The sequence below is a fragment of the Acomys russatus genome, chromosome 4, assembly GCF_903995435.1.
Source record: "Acomys russatus chromosome 4, mAcoRus1.1, whole genome shotgun sequence".
In the NCBI taxonomy this organism is placed as follows: Eukaryota; Metazoa; Chordata; class Mammalia; order Rodentia; family Muridae; genus Acomys; species Acomys russatus.
In genome coordinates this window covers 10,357,565-10,374,878 of record NC_067140.1, presented here as the reverse complement: position 1 = coordinate 10,374,878, position 17,314 = coordinate 10,357,565, and the positions used below count along the sequence as shown (strand labels likewise).

Here is a 17,314-nt window from a genome sequence, read left to right as displayed (position 1 = left end):
ATCCAAGGTACCTAAACCTCTACTAAACCCGATTAGTAGATCAGACACCATGTAGGGTCTCTGTGTAGCTTAAGGAACCACTCCAGCCCTGCAACGCCCCCTTTCCTCGTAAGCTGTCTGTCTCTGGCCCACGTGGCCAGGTAAGACCCACTCCAGGGTGTCCAGGCCTTTGTTCTCAGCCCCTGGCTTCAGACTAGAACTCAGCCAGGTAGGTCCTCAGCCCCACATTCTGGCCAGCACTGCTGCTCAATATCCCAACCAGACAGGTCCCTCCAGCTTTCCTGCATTTGGGCAGGGTGGGGAGAGGTGAAGGAGGAGGCAAAGAAAAGCCAGGGCTATAATGAGAGTCATGACCAAGCTGCCCTAGTGTCCCCTTAGCCTACTCCACCCTTAGCAGATTCGGCTCGTCACACCTGCTGTGCTACCAGGTTAGGGACCTGCTGCTTTGGCTGCCAGGCCTGAGAACCAGACCCAAGAGATGGCCACAGGTCACCTTCTTCTCTCAGATCTTACATAAGAATTCCTGAAGGACAAGCAAGGGTTTAGAATCATCCTTCAAAGAAGCTAAGCAACTTACCAAGCTTTCTGTGGCTAATGGACCATAGACTGGGTGGGGGTGGGGTGGGGGTGGGTGAGCAGGAGAGAGGCTATGACTCGTCTCCTGACTCCTTAATTAGTGCGTCGTTCCCCAAACTGCACCACTGTTGTCTGCAGAGAGAGAGAGAAGCCAGGTCTGTGTAGGTTTGTGATGCACTGATCTTGGAATGCAGTCCAGGAACTGGCAGCAGAAGTGTGTTACTGGGAGCTTGCAATCCCAGCACTCGGGGAAGCAGAGGCAGGTGGATTGCTGTGAGTTCGAGGCCAGCCTGGTCTATAAAGTGAGTCCAGGACAGCCAAGGCTACACAGAGAAACCCTGTATGGAACCCCGGTAGGGTGAGGGGGGAAGGAAAAAAAATGAAATGTGGGAACTCAGGTCTAATTCAGCCTTCCTGGGTCCACATGTACACATGAACAAACTCCCTAGTGGTGTTCACACCCTTGAGTGTTTAAGAGGACTCATCTCAGTGTTCCCAGTCCATAGCTGACTTTTGGGAAGGTCTGAATGACCAGACCCTAATGGGTGACATTTTTGAGGGAATGCTGCTATCCTGGTGGTTCTGGGAACACAGGCTTTCCTCTGTCTCTGTCGACAGATGGCGCACTTCAGTGGATGCGAACAAAGACTCAGACAGGTGAAGTGACTTGCCTGGAGTCACAACTAGTCAGTGACAGAGTGAAAATTAGCACCGAGAGGCAGTTTGGTACCCTTACCCACAATGCGCCACGGCCATTCATGATCTGGGCATCTGATAATCAAGTCCTGACCTAGCCAGCAGGAGGCTAAGTTAAAAAAAAAAAAAAAAAAAAAAAAAAAGCCAGGCGTGGTGGCGCATGCCTTTAATCCCAGCACTTGGGTGGCAGAGGCAGGCGGATCACTGTGAGTTCAAGGCCGCCTGGTCTACAGAGCGAGTCCAGGTCGTTGGTGGAAAGCTTCCTTCTGTTTTAACACCACGCTCAGACAGACTGACAGGGCATATACCAATCTGTTGAGCAAGGCTCTAGGAGTTTCTAGGAATGAAAGAGTGAGCATAGGGGGCCAGGGTAGAGGTAGCGACAAAGCTGCTACCGACCTGCCAGGACCAAAAGACCTGGAATGAAGGGAGGTGGCAGGCTCGGTTTGCTCTCACCCAGTTTCTCAACTGTTGTTTGGGACCAGAGCAGTGTGTGTGTGTCTGCAAGGTAGAGGTGTGTGTGTGTGTGTGTGTGTGTGTGTGTGTGTGTGTGTGTGTGTGTGTGTGTCTGTATACACTGGTCAGGATAAATTGTAAGACTATCTCTGGCCTCTGACCATCAGATACCAGTGGCCCCCCCAGCTCCCATCCAAGGCTGTGAGAGCCAAATTGTCTCTAGCTGTTAAACGCATCCCACAGCTGTTAGGGCTGTAGCTCAGTGGTGGAGCGTTTGCCTTGTATACGCAAGGCCTTAGGCTTAATCCTCAATACTACAAATCAAACCAACTGTCTCCTTCGGAGAAAAACCATCCCTAGTTGAGAATCCCAAGAAATCCAAGAAAACAAGCTGGATGGCAGAGGTGGGTACATGGGAGAGGTTGTCACTAGAATTACTCAGATCCACTCATGGGTTCTCAGGAAAATAACTTGCTGGTCTCACTTTCCCTTGTACAGGCCTTAAGTCAGACCCATCTTACCCTCTAGAATCCCACTTGCCTGGGCTTTAGGTGCCTCTAACTAAAACCCTACCACCACCACCACCCACCCACCCACCCACCCACCCTACCCTGACATCCACCCCTAAGGAGAACCTTGTTTTGGGGCCCTTTTCAAGCAGGGAACTCTGCTTACCGCCTTATACAATTGTCCCTTTCTTGATTTTCCTGCTGTCTAGGTTAAGGCTTTCTTCCCAGATACCCAGATCACTGATGGCCGTAGAGCACTGTGGGTAAGAACACCACAGTGCCTGAGTTCTGATCTGCAGTCTGCCACTTAACTAGCTGTGATTCCGAGCCAATCAGTTCATTCATCTGAGCCTTAATGCCAGGTTCTTTAAACAGGGATAACATCAGGTAGGATCAGGTAGGTATGAGGGCCTGATGAGCATTTGCATACCGCCCTGTGGCCTAAGGGCTGTGCCCATATGTACCATCTGGCAGAAACACCTAGCATCTTTTCCAGCATCAGGCCAGTCCCCACTCACCCAGGCTGCGGGGCAGTGAGGTGGAGCAGCCTCTACTTGCAAACAGTTTAGACACCGCAAGCTGGCACCCAACACGATAAACAGTGGGGGCCTCACTAGTCACAAGATGGACAGGTGAGCTCCAGGCCTTGTGGAGCACCTTGCTCAAGCTGGACTAGAAACACCCACAGGTTTCAGGCTAGTCTGGCCTCTACTATAGGAAAGCCAAACCAAGTTGCCCTGGACCTGAGATCTTTGCCCTCTTGGGTCCCCCAGATTTTGAGATGGGGGAGTCATGGTGTGGGGATGACTTTCCATCTGCCACCAAAGAGAGAAGGAGGATAAGCATTTTGTTTACAGCAGCAGTGCTGGCGATGAAACGCAGGGACCCTTCGGGGAAGTGCTCTACCACTTAGCTGCAATTCTCCAACCTAGGGTAGCAATTTCTGTTGCCCCAGGAGAGAGAAAGTGCCACCCCAGCTCCCCTCATTGACTCTTGCAAGACGGGCCAGGCAAGGGCCCCGGACATTCCTTTGCAACTGAGACTCAGTATCAAGGACACACAGTCAGTCTGGGGGCAGCCTTTCCAAAAGGTTCCGGCATCTCCACTCTTGGCTATCCAGGGACCTCACAGCCGCTGGGAAAGGGGCAGGAAGGAAGTGAAGCTATCCCTCCCCAACTCCAGGCGGACTCTGGCCTTTGAAAGCAAGATAAAATGGAAGACCAAAGTAAGAAAGAAACATTTTTTTTTCTTGGCCCAGCTAGGTTCCTACCTAGGAGCTCCCTTCCTCCCGTGGTCCTCTGAGACCCAGTGTCGCCGCCTCTACCTGTGTGCAGAGGTTCCACAGGTAAGTGTCCAGGTCCTAGCACTTCCGCTTTCCCGGGGACCAGGTGAGATCCGGCCTTTTCTTCCACCAACCAGGTGCGGCGTTCACTGTCCCAAACCGGTCCAGGCTCCACCCATCACTTCTAAAAGACTCCGCCCCTGTCCCGTGCTCACTCCCGAGGGCGCTCTTTCTCCTAATGGAGGCTGGGGAGCATCAGACTTCAGAGCTCTGACTCGTGCCCTGCCACACCCGTGGCCACTCCAGCTGCCCTGACAGCGACAGCAAGGACTTTGGAACCGTGCCTACGTACGTCCTGTTCCTTTCCACCTGGCTCTGTGACCTTGGGCGAATGAATCTTCCACCTATTTGAGACCGGTTCTTGCTTTATCAAAGAGGACTGCTTGTAGGATTTGTCAGACAACATGTCTTTGTGGAGAGCTTTGTGCTTAAATTTCCCACGTAGAGAACAACGGTCCTTGACCCTCCACACCTGTTTCTAGCCGAGCTCTAACTACCCATATGCTCACAGCTGTAATATCTTACTTGCTCGATTAATGTCAGCCTTGTTTGTTTATTTGTTTTGCAGTGCTGATATCAAAACCAGGGCTACGCGCAAAGGGACCTACCACTGCTTCATCCCCCAGCTTCAAATGTCCTCTTTAACTGAGCTTGAACTCCATAGAACAGATCACCTTCACACTCTTAGGGCCGTTGCCGTAAATACCTGTTCCATCCATTAATTAGATACGGCAGCGGCAAGGGCAATACGCTCAATACCACCGCTGGCCAGCAGAGGGCAGTTGGTGACCAGCCTTCTCACCCAATCACACTTTCTTAGCACCCAGCAGTCTCAATAGCCAGGGCAAGTAAGCAGATTTGTAGGCAGGCCGGGAATGGCTTTGAATCTGTGGTTGGTTACCTTTCCAGACTAAAAGACATCTCTGCCTTACCTGTAAGTCTGTATGGCTCATGCAGAGATGTGATGGGAAAGATCAGAAGCTGAGGGCGTCTGTTCTAAAACGCATAGGTGGGAGGCCTTGCTTAAAAGATGACTCAGTTGCCAGGGGAAGAGACAGTCGTATCTCTGTGAGTTCGAGGCCAGCCTGGTCTACTGAGCAAGTTCCAGGACAGTGAGGGCTACACAGAGAAGCCCTGTCTCAAAAAAAAAATCCAAGATAGTTAAACAAACAAACAAAAAAAAAAAAAACCAAAAAAGGCACAGCTGGTAAAGGCGCTTGCTTCTGAGTTGCATAACTGTAACCCACACTTACAAGGCATCCCCGACAGGCTGCGAAACCAATGTATGTGTATGCAAACGCTTTAAATCCGTGGTTCTCAACCTTCCTTATGTTGTGACCCTTTAATACAGTGCCTCCTTGTGCAGTACTGACCTACAACTGTAAAGTTGTTTTGTTGCTACCTCATAAATGTAATTTTGCTACTGTTATGAATCATAATATCTGATACTCAGGGTATCTATTAGGTGACCCCTGTGAAAAGATCATTTGACCACCAAAGGGGTCTTGACCCACAGGTTGAGAACCTCTGCTTTAAATAAATGTTTTGTGTTATTCATTTATTTATTTTAAGGAAAAGGCACAGAAGGGCAAGTCTAGAAGGGTAAGAGTTGGAACCTGGGAAAAGCCAGCTGTGGGAAGGACTAGGAAGTGAGAAGCTGTTGTCATGATGTGACCCAAGGTGACGAAGCTTGTTTAGAAAAGACTGGCTTTTGTTGTCCTTCCTGTAGAGTCTAGGTGCTATCTCAGAAGAGCCCAGCTAGAAGCAGAGCAATCTCGAGGTCGCCCCGGGAGTTGTGGCATGCCACAAGATTGCCCGTGGCACCGTTATATGTAATGATCACATTGGATGGTAAAACTCTGGAAACAGGAACTTCCCAGAAAAGGCAAGAAGGTAGGAGAGAGAGCCAGGTGCAGAGGCACACGCCTGTAATCACAGCAGGTGAGGGGCAGAGGCAGGTGGACCTTCGTGAGTTTGAGGCCAGCCTGATCTACATAGTGAGTTCCAGGATGCCCAGGACTATATAGACACCTGTCTTAATAAAGAAAGGGTATGTAGCTATCTAGAACAGGCTGGCCTCAACTCATAGAGTTCTGCCTCCCTCCAGAGTGCTGGGATTAAAGATGTGGCCAACCATACCCTGCCTAATTTAACTTTTTGATTCTTAATTTTACTTGCAAAACAGTGATTAAAATTTACCTTGCAGGATTATATTGTGAAGATTTGATAGTTAGCAGGCCTCAGTCTTGGTGACATTTTTAAAGCCTCACGCCCTTGACAAAGGCTGACCCTCTATTAACTCTCCACCTCAGTGCTTTGGTCTGCGTTTGAACCAGAAGCCTGCTTTATGGGCTCAGCTGGCCAGTCAGTGATCTCTCTGGTATCAGAGAATGCTGGAGTTAAAGGCGTGCACGGTGATGACTTGTTTTACCAATCAGGATAACAGGCCTGTGCCATCAGGCCTGGCTTTCTTTTTCTTTTCTTTTAGTATTTTGTGTGTTTGTGTTCTCTCTCTCTCTCTCTCTCTCTCTCTCTCTCTCTCTCTCTCTCTCTCTCTCTCTGTGTGTGTGTGTGTGTGTGTGTGTAGTTAGAGCAGCTGTGAAACTCCACGTGGCCTCTAGCGATCAAACTGTGGCCCTCTAAGAGTAGCCAGTGTTCCTAACCACTGAACCATCCTTCCAGCCTCCATGACTGACTGGTTTTTTATGTGGGTCCTGGGGCGGGGTTTGAACCCACCCCTGTGCTTACAGAACAGGGGCTCCTACCACTGAGGCACCTCCTCAGCGCTTTTGTTTTGTTTTATGTGGATTTGTTTGTCTTGTTTGGGTGTGTGCAGGATTTTGCTGTGTTGCCCAGGGTGACTTCAAACTCCCGGGCTCAGCTGATCCTCCAGCCTGGCCTCTTTAAGCAGCTCTGACTATGGGCCCACAGCACCACGGCCAGCTTTAATCTCACAGCTCTGAAGATGAAGCACAAGTGGCTTTTATCGTTCTTTGTTGGGGGAGGGAGTTCACAAAGGTTGTTGCGGAAATTGGATTTCCGTCAAGCTTGTTTTCAGAACTTTGAATCATTTAGAAATAAGAGTGTAAGGGGTATTAGGGGTGAGGGGCAGTCTCTGATGGTCTTACTTGTCCTAACACTGGCCAAGCTGACCAAGGCAGGGCTACCCTGCTCCAGCTTATAGCTTATGTCCTCATCACTGGGGTAATCCTTTTAGTCTGAAAGTACCTTGTGTACTGCGCTTGCCTATTTCTGGGGTTAAAGGTGAGGTCATTTTCCTCCTTTTGCTAGCTGGGGCCTATATAGCTGGTGGCTGTTGGTTTCTTATTAATCCAAGAGTAGAGCTGGCACTGCCTCCTTCACGAAATCCGGTAGCCTATGTGCTTCCTAATCCACAGGCAGGTCCGGTGACTATTTACTTTGCCCTGCTTCTTCCTTCCGAGTGAACCCAGCCTGGGTGAATGGAAGCTTTGAGCCAGGCCTACAGCTGGAGGAGCCTCCACTAGCCCTAGTGAGACAGGGTATAGTGGGAGCTGGCATGGGCTCTCTTTAGGGAGCAGGCTTGATGGGCAGGAGACAGGTGACTGGTGTAAGGCTGCTACTGGCAAATAAAACCAGATGACACTAGTTAAATTTCTATTTCAGATACACCTTTTTTTTAAAGTATAAGTATGTCCCATGTAATGTTCATTATTTATCTAAAATTCAAGATTAACTGCATGCTTTCATTCATCATTCTCTGTTAAATATGGTAAATCCATGCCTGCCTAGATAGCTAAGTTCACAGCAACAGTCTCTCCTACCCAATGTTGCCACATTCAGCTTCCACAGCCCAGTTCTAGAACAATGAATGGCTCCCAGCTTCCCGCAGAGTGTAACCAGGACTCCCTGGCCTTAGCTCTTCTGCAAGCACAGCTGGCCTGTTTAAGCCCTTCCCCACCTCGGCCCATGTATTTATTAATCACCTACTGGGTGCAGACGCCAGGCTGAATTCTTCCTTCTCATTGGCTTCAAATAAGACCCAGCACATGGGAGGCCATAGTAATTTTATTTACCAATGAAAAGACAGATGATCTAAGATAATGTTTCAGAGGACTATTTATTTTGTGCGTATATGTGTCATCATTCCTCAGAAGCTGTTTACCTTGGGGTTTTTTGTTTGTTTGGTTGGTTGGTTTTGCTTTTGTTTTTTTAGACGGGATTTCCCACCCACTGGCCCCAGGGATCCAAGTGTCTCTACTTCCCCAGAGCTGAGATTATAAACACTACTGCACCACACCTGGTGCTGGCTGCTGCTGCTTCCTCCTTCTCCTCCTCTTCTTCCTCTTCCTCTTCTTCTTCTCCTTCTTCTTCTTCTTTGGTTTTTCTAGACAGGGTTTCTCTGTTTAGCCCTGGCTGTCCTAGGCTCGCTTTGTAGACCAGGCTGGCCTCGAACTCACAGCAATCTGCCTGCCTCTGCCTCCCAAGTGCTGGGATTAAAGACGTGCGCCACCACCGCTTGGCCTTCTTCCTCCTCTTCCTCCTCCTCCTCTTCCTCCTGACAGGTTCTCACTGTATAGCCCTGGCTAGCCTAGAATTTACTCTGTAGACCAGGCTGATCTTAGACCCATGGGGATCCACCTGCCTCTGCATCCTTAGTGCTAGAATTAATGGCGTGTGCCACCATGTCCATCAACACCTGGCTTTTTCTTTTTAACTGAATACAGGTCCTTATGTTTTCAAGGCTAGCACCTTACTGGTTGCACCAGCTCCCCAGCCTCAGATAATGTTACTTAGAGTGAGGGCTCTGGACCATCCTGGAAACTTGTTAAGAATTTACATTCTCAACCCACTCACCTGCCAGACCCAGTGAGTCAGAAACCTTGGAGGAGAGGTTGGCAGTTGGGATGTTAATTAAGTCCCTCCCCTTCTCTCCTGTGCCCTTGGTTTGACACTTGGTCTAATATGAGTCTGAAATGTATAAGAAATGAAGCCTCCACCCAGGCAGAGATATAAAGCATGGTGGAGGCCTCCAGGTAGTTTTAAATTTGTTCTGTTTTTTTTTTTCGAGACAAGGTTTCTCTGTGCAGCCTCAGCTCGCTTTGTAGACCAGGCTCACAGAGATCCTCCTGCCTCTGCCTTCCAGAGTGCTGGGGTTACAGATGTGCTGCGGCACCACATCCTGCTCCAGGTAGGGTTTTTTTTATAACCTACGGACACCAGGTCCTGGTCAGGCCCTGGGCATGCCACATGGACTTCACAGTCCTGGATGCTGGGTCTAAGAAAAAGAACTGATGCCAGCCAAGGAGCCTGCCATATAAGGCAAGTCCGGGAGCCCATAGCCAGGTGAGGGGTCACAGAGAGCTTCCTCTAATACATGTGTATCGGCCTGAAAATTAGAATATGGGTGGGGCATTCTGTCACCTACCTTATAGGAAGGCCAAGTGCTGCTACCTGAAAGTAGTTCAGTGTTGGTGAAGCAAGTGGGGGAAAGTGATTGTGATGTTTTTTGCCCTAAGAACCAAGGGGTAAAAGGCAGGGTGGAAGGCCGGGCGTGGTGGCGCACGCCTTTAATCCCAGCACTCGGGAGGCAGAGGCAGGCGGATCGCTGTGAGTTCGAGGCCAGCCTGGTCTACAAAGTGAGTCCAGGACAGTCAAGGCTACACAGAGAAACCCTGTCTCGAAAAACCAAAAAAAAAAAAAAAAAAAAAAAAAAAGGCAGTGTGGATATTGTGGAAGCCCTCTGGCTTCTCGGTAAAGGGAGCACTGGGGGAAAGGAGGGCATAGGGTGAAGAGAGACCTAAGGGGTGCTGTGCCTTCCCATCCCTTAGATCAAAAGAGCCTCTGCCCTCAACAGCATCTACAGAGATTCGGCTCCCAATTACATCCACCAGCAGGCACATGGTTGTGAAGCTCAGCTCATGCTCTGGGTGCAAAGCTTGCTCTTCCAGGGTTAGCAGAGGGGAAAGGCCCTGGAAGCAGCTCCTCTGAGCCCGCAGCTTCTGGTCTCTGCCTCAGCCATGCCTGCCAAAGAAAAAGCCTCTGGTGCCAGCTGAGGACTGACTAGCCTGGCTGTGTTGCCTGGCAGTGTCCACGCTCCAACTGCCTTTCTCAGGAAAGACGTCAGATGGCACCTTTTTTGGAATTTGATAGTCATTTCTGACTTACAGAGAAAAACTGAAAGATCAGACCACTGTGGAAAGCAGAGCTTCCCCTGTCTGAAAAGAAAATTCTCCAGCAGGCTGTGAATGCAACTCTCAGGAGAGTGCTTGTTTACTATGTACAAGACACTGGGTTTAAACCCAACAGTCCATAAAACTGAGCAAGGTAGAGGCAGGAGGATCAAAAATTCAAGGTCCTCCTCACCTATATAGTATGTGTGAATCAACCAGGAACCAAGAGACTTGTTTGTTTATTTATTTGTTTTGAGACAGGGTCTCATTATGTAGCCTTGACTGGCCTGGAGCTTGCTTTGTAGACCAAGCTAGCCTTGAATTCACAGAGCTCTACCTTCCTCTGTCTCCACAGTGCTGGGATTAAATGCATGTGCCACTATGCCCAGCCTGTGACTTTGTTTAAAAAAAAAAAAAAGAAAGATAGGAGAGGCGGTTCAGCCATTAAGAGTGTTTACTGCTCTTCCAGAGGACCTGGGTTCAGTTCCCAGCACCCATATGGCAGCTCACAGCCATCTGTAACTCTAAAGTCAGGCGATCACATACCCTCTTCTAGCCTCTGTGGGCACTAGACTTATGTGGTGCATATATAGTCACACAAAGCTCACACAAATAGACATAAATAATAATGAATAAATGAACTTTTAAAAAAATTTTTTTGAGACAGGGTTTCTCTTTGTTATCTTGGCTGTCCTGGACTCGCTTTGTAGACCAGGCTGGCCTCAAACTCACAACGATCCACCTGCCTCTGCCTCCTGAGTGCTGAGATTAAAGCACCACCTTCTCCCGACTGAATAAATGAACTTTAAAAAAAAAGTCTTTCAGGACTCACTCACTGCCCAATACAAAAATGTTTCACACCTCAAACCTTACAGGGCCAGCACAGCTCAGCTTACTGTTAAGTCCTGTGACAGGCCTGTTTCTGCCACCTGGCTCAAGGTTACGGTGCACTTTCTGTAGGTCCCTATATAGCTTTCTCACCAGCCTCACACCTCCATGAGACCTCAACGGAGTCTGCCCTGACTCTCCCGAGCTATGCTTCCCTGCTCCGCTCTTCTCCAGCATCAGGAATGGCTTAGAGATAGAATGCTTGCTGAGAAAGCGTGAGGCCTTGACCAGAGTTTGAAGCCTCACCCCTCGCATGAGAGCTGGATGGTGTGCATCTGTAACTCTGCCTACAGAGCCAGCTGTGGACAGCATTAGTAGCAATGAACACAGGAGGATCCTAGGGGCTCTCCGGCCAACCAATATACTTGAAATATCTAGCTCTAGGTTCAGTAGAGAAACTGTCTCCAAAAATAAGGTGAAGAGCAATAGAAGGCACCCAGAGTTGACCCTCTGGCCTTTACATATGTACATACAATGAGCAGACCCACACATAACTCATTGGAGTGAGTACTCACAAACACACACACACACACACACACACACACACACCAGTCCCTCACATGCTATGGTAATTTATGTCTTCATGATAGCTGGTGTTTGTCCCCCACCAGAGGAATGTGGACCTAAGAGGACAAGATGTTTGGTCTGTCTTCACTAATCTATCTTAAGATCAGGGTCTGGCACACACTAGGCCTCCAATAAAAATATGAGAACCTATAATTACATGTTGGATTGTTCTGCCTCCATCTCAGTCTCAGTCCCTTATAACTGCCCCTTGCCTCTTTTTCCAGGACCCTGGAACCTCCCCCAGGTAGCAGGACATGTCTGGTGTCTGCCTGCCTTGGAGCCTTGAGACGACCGTGGTTGCTTGACTGGTTGCTGGCTGCCAGGTTGCCAGCATGGATGAAATGCTAAGTTGCAGCTTATTGTTATTATTGGTTTTGAGGGCTGTGATAAGAGGGTAAGAGGAGAGCAAACAAGAAGGAGGAGGGGACAAGTGGATGCACAATCAGAGTGAGGAGAAAACACACTCACGGCTTTCCTGAGGTCCCAGCTCTGTCGTCTTTCCTAGGAGTGCTCAGAGCAGCAGGCAGCCAGCAAGCCAGGGCTATGTGCCACGTACCATGAGCTGTGAGCCACGTGGCAGAACCAGGCCCGTTGAATCATGGAACACTCAGCTTCTACTGGCTTGTAGAGTTTGGTGTTTGGAGTATTTTTGCTTTTTACAGTCCAGCTGTCTGTAATGATTTCCTTCCCGTGGCCTTGTTCACCAAAGTGTCCCTGAGTGACTAGCTGAGTCACTGCATTCCTTGCTGTTTAGGACACTGGCCCAAGCACCCAGGACCAGTTCTTTCATGGAGGTGGAACTTTTGTGGGTTGCCAAAGAGTGCCCAGGGAGGACAGAACAAAGAACTCCATCTCTAACTTGCATCTTTTTCCAGAAATATAATTTAGAAAATAAGTACAAATAAGCAAGAAATTCCATTTGCTAAGTCACCAGGGAATGGCCACAGCCTGAAGAATTGTTTGTCAGTGGCCATAATATCAGTGCCAAATTGAAATGGGTGGGTCCATCCCTTAGTTGCAGTGTGTCGGTCTGGAACCCAAATGTAGGGAACTCTTCAGCCACCTGGTATAACTATCAACATTTTCAGCCCCTCTGTAATGTTCCTCAGTTCTTGCTGGGCAATGGTGGTGCATGCCTTCGATCCCAGCTCTCAGGAGGCAGAGGCAGGTGGATCTCTGAGTTTGAGGCCAGCCTGGTCTACAGAGCAAGTTTCAAGACAGCTGGAGGCTACACAGAAAAACCCTGTCTGAAAAAATATACATACATACATACATACATACATACATACATACATACGAGTTAGTTCTTGCTGGGCTCAGTGGCCCATGCCTGTAATCCTAGCACTCGAGAGGCAAAGGTAGGTGGATCTCTGTGAGTTCAAGGCCAGCCTGGTCTACAAAGCGAGTCCAGTACAGCCAAGACTACACAAAGAAACCTTGTCTCAAAAAACAACAACAAAAAAACAAACAAACAAACAAAAAACCTAATAAAATAAAATAACTGAAAAACAAACCAAATGAGTCACTGCTTGTAGCGTATGTAGCAGTCTCACTTCTGGAGGGATCTCTGAGAGAGTTTACTCAGTTCTGTAAAAGGGAAATAGGGAGGTCATTTGTTAGAGTGTTGTTGATAGGTGGAGGCAAAAGCGGCATGAGGGTCGAGTAAGCAAAACGCTGTAGGTGCATGTTGTTGCTTTAACTGTTAACTAGACTCTCCTGGGATGATGAGTGATTGTCTACACTGGGTTGTACTTCTGGGCAGATCTGTGGGGATCATCTTACTTAACTGATGTAGGAAGAGACCCAGCCTACTCTGGGTGCCACCATTCCCTAGGTAGAGGGTCCTCAGCTGTGTAAGACTGGGAAAGTCTAGTTAAGCACAGGCAAATGAGCGTGAGTCATTGCTTTCCTTTCCCTTTTGACTGGATGTGATATGACTAGCTGTTTGACTAACTGCCTCAACTTCCCCACAACGATATAACCTGAACTTATAACCTGAAGTTATAAGTGGAAACAAAACAAAACCCCTCTTCTCTCCCCTAGGTTTTTTTTTTTTTAATGTTTATTTATTATTATGTATACAGTGCTCTGCCTACATGTACCCCTGCAGGCCAGAAGAGGGCACCAGATCACATCATAGATGGTTGTGAGCCACCATGTGGTTGCTGGGAATTGAACTCAGGACCTTTGGAAGAGCAGCCAATGCTCTTAACCACTGAGCCATCTCTCCAGCTCCCCCTAGGTTGCTTTTTGTCAGGATATTTTATCATGCTTGCATGGCAATCCGTTTACTGACTGAGCCATCTTCCTAGGACACTTAACTTAAAACTTTTAAATCATATTTATATCTTTATGGGGTCAGGGAACTAGCAGGAGTCAGTTCTCTCTCTCTGCCGTGTGGGTTCTGGGGATGGGACTCAGGTTTTCAGGTGTGGCAGCAAGCACCTAACCTGCTGAGCCCTCTCACTGGTCCTTTTTCTTTGAAGGAAAATAACTTGCTTTTTGATTAAATATCACCACCAGCAGCTTCTCCCCCTCCTCTTCTGACAGACCTCCCAACACTAACAGGTGTGTGCTGGTTACTGCCTCTGCTGGAGTCACTTCTTGTCATCTCTCCACATTTGCCTTCTGGCTTCCACGGTCATTGGGAACCCTCCCCATTCTCATCTGTATCTTGTTTCTTTGGCCCTTTGGTTATTAGTTTTCCCCTCTGGTACGGGGGATTTGAACTCAAGGCCTTGCCTATGCTAGGCAAGCACTGTATATCCCCAGTGGCAACTCTCTCCTCTCTAATTTTTATCTTGAGATAAGGTCTTGCTGAAGTTGCCAAGGCTGGCTCAAACTGTGATCCCTCTGCCTTAGTCTCCTGAGCATCTGGGGTTACATGTAAGTACCGCCGTGCTAGGTACATACTGGTACTTACACCCTTTGTGCTGTGCGTCCCAAAGCAGTTGGCATTTGCATACTTTCTTCCAGAACTGTAGCTTTACAGGCCTGTCTCTTCTGAAATATGGAGTTCCTCGGTGTCTGGGACAATATCTTGCCTGCCCCAGCATCTCTCAGAGTGCCTGGCTTAGAAAAGGTGCTTGGAAAAGTTGGCCGAATAAATGAAACCAGACCAGAGCACAACATATTCTATACACGCATTCATTCAAGAAGTATGTATTGAGTTCTTGAACGTGTCTGCCCATGTTCCAGATGTTGAAAATAAGCAAAGCAAACATTCCTGCCCTGAGGGACGTGAGAGACACACATTGAGGTTATAAGGGCTAGGAAGACAAGTTGAGCAGGACAAAGGGAGATGCAGCGATGGAGGTTTGGACTTGATATCCATCAAAGGAAATACCTTTTGAGTAGGAATTTGAAGCGAGAAACATCTGTCCAATGCCCAGGAGAAGACACACTACGTGCAAATGTCATTCATGCTCCAGGAGCAGGAAGGAGGCTGGCATGGCTGGCTGAGGAAGGCAGGAGAAGGAGATGCACTTAGAAGAAAGAGCAGATCTTGTGGGACCCAGGGGGCCCTGGAATAAAGGCTTTTCATTTTTACTGTGCCCAAGATAGGAACTATTGGTTTTTGGTTTTTCTTCCTCTCCCTCCTCTCCTCCCAGTCCCCGCCCCCCCCCAGCCCCGCCCCCAGGGACATACTTTGGCTTAGGCTTTACCAAGGTCCCTGTGGCTGCTGTGTTGAGCAGAGGCTGGAATGAAGGGGAGCCCTAGGAAAGAGGCTATCACAGTATTCTTGGCATACAGACTTCTAAAGGCGGGGCTGGCAGGCTTGCTTGATCGAGGTGGCTATGACTGGAAAAGAGGCGTGAAAGGTGGCTGAGATAGTTTGGCTTGGTCATTAGAAACGCTGGGCTTGACATGCACTGTAGTGAGTCAGATTGTGTAATGCACCATATGCAACGTGTTAAGGTGCAAGCCCTAGTGTTTGACTCTGGACACGATAAATTTGACACCTTGCTCACGCTTAAAGCATACATTTACTGACTATAACAAACCCAGCCTTTTGTTTTGTTCTTTAAGACAGTGTCTCGCTACGTAACCCAGGCTGGGTTGGAACTTGCTATGTAGTCCAGGCTAACCCCAAACTTGCAATTCTCCAGCTTTGGCCTCTTTGAGTGAGATTACAGGTGTAGGCCATCATACAGTTAAAAATCCAGCCTCATTTCCTAAACACCAACATGGAGCAGAAAGCTTTATACAGACTGCTATTTAATCCTCTCACTCAACATATATAATCCTAATATTTTGTTGCCTTTTGTGGATGAGAGATTGTGGCCAGTTGATATTAGATATAGGCAGATTTGGGATTGGGTCCTCCCCTGCTCAGTCTTCAGAGCTGTTTGTTAGTCTGGATTTGAAGGGCGAGGACCGCTTTCTAAACACATTTGCCACAGATTTGGGTTCCGTTACAAAAAGATGCCTGGAACATGAAACAAGATTTTTATCCCAGGCCAGCAGCAGCTGAGAAAAGTGAAGATGATGCGGGGCAGGTGTTTGAAAGCCCCAGTATCCTAAGATGGTGTTAGGGAAGCGGAGGTCATAAATTCGTTTCAGTTGCTATTTCTCTGAGTAAACAAGATGCTAAATCCTGCCCGAGAAACCTCAGTGGTGTTAAATAACATCTCCCAAGTGTCGCTAGTTTGGAAACACTGCACTGGGGAGAGAGAGCGCACGGGTCTGGGACCCTTGGTTAGACTACATGCTTTCGAAAGTGTAACCTCGTGTGGCCTTCCTTAGGTGGCCCTCAAGACAGACCAGGATATGGAGCACAAAGGCCGGGGACTGCTAGGGCCTCAGCATCCGCCCGGGTATCCGCCTCCTCGGCCCACTTTGGCCACCACACAGAAAACGGACAGGCCGCCGGTCAGCGCATGCGCTTTGGGTAAGGTCCGCTCCGGTCGACGTCAGGGGGCTAGTGTGCTCGTTCCCAAGCCCCGCCCCCCAGCGCCTGAGGCGACCTGGGCGGGGGGGGGGCGGGCCACGCCTCCAGAGGAGTCGAGGAGGGCCGACCGGAGCCGAAAGCCTCCGAGTGCCACCGAGCTCAGCCGAGAGGCCAGGAGTCGGTTGGTGCAGCTCGTCCGTGCCACAGAAGCAGCCCGTGCCTCTGGCGTTGTCGCCGTCGCAACCTCCACGGGGCCTTCGCCGCCCGCCCGCCCGCCGGGAAGAGAGAGAGAGAGAGAGAGAGGCCCGCAGCGCGGGGGAAAGAGGCCCGGCCGCGGGTGCCGCTGCCGCCGCCAGGTGAGCGCCCGCCGAGGCCCATCGTCCTCGCAGCTGTCAGCCCCCCGGTGTCTGTTCGTGTCCCCGCCTGTCAACCCTGTGTGTTTGCGAGCGCCTTCCCGCCAGGCCCGACTCCCGCTCGGCCCTGTCAGCCGCCAGCACCCCCGCTCCGAGCGGCCCCGCCCCTTCCCCCCGACGCCCCGCCTTCCCCATCTGTCAGCGCCGGGCTCGTTGTGGGCTCCGCGCTCCGGTGGTGTCCCGGGTCAAGGTGGTCGCGCGGGGCAGAGTGGCAGCGGGAGCCGAAAGCAGGTGGTGGAGGCCTGGCCGTGGGCGCGCCTGTCCTCACTCCCGCGGACGGCTGGCACCCGTGCCTTTGGTGAAAAGAGCGTCGGGACTCGAACCACTGAAGGGTACAGTAGAATCTTCCTTACCCACGCGGAAACGCCAGGGCTCTAGGATGCCCAGATGGGCGTGTGAGCAGTTTGGGACTTGTTAAGCCTTGCCAGTTTGAGGGTTTCATTCAGAGAAACCTGTTGGAAGTGATTGAGGAGTGGGTGGGGTGTGGGGCTTAGGGTGGAAAGTATCTGAGAGCTTGAGTCACTTTGAGTTGCATGGTTTGCATTTGTGAACAAGGAATGCCGAGGTAGTGTACTCTGCGAGAAACTGTGACGCCGGTGGGGTTTGGGGTTAGAACAGAAGACATGCTCCTTTCTGCCTTTATCGGTGTCATGCCAACACATATATTTATCTAGATAGCCTAAAATGTTTATTCATGAGGCAGCCACACATTTTTTAATTAAAAAGGAATACAGCACTTTGCATATATATACATAGTCTCATAAGTTGCTATCTTGATTTATTTTTTTTGTTTGTGGTAACGTAGTATCGCAATATTTCAAAAC

General features: G+C 49.5%; 1 protein-coding gene across 2 annotated transcripts in view; it reads left to right on the top strand.

The window, feature by feature from the left end:
• The first annotated feature begins 16,201 nt into the window (after positions 1-16,201).
• Positions 16,202-17,314, top strand: part of Zhx3 (zinc fingers and homeoboxes 3) — a 105,914-nt gene continuing 104,801 nt past the window's right edge. Inside the window, exon 1 of one of the 2 annotated variants that reach the window (XM_051143712.1) lies at positions 16,202-16,433. The gene's annotated coding sequence lies outside the window, so the exon portion shown is untranslated. Of the gene's footprint in view, positions 16,434-16,474; positions 16,823-17,314 lie in introns of those variants that run through there. The other variant, XM_051143713.1, reaches the window with a different exon arrangement.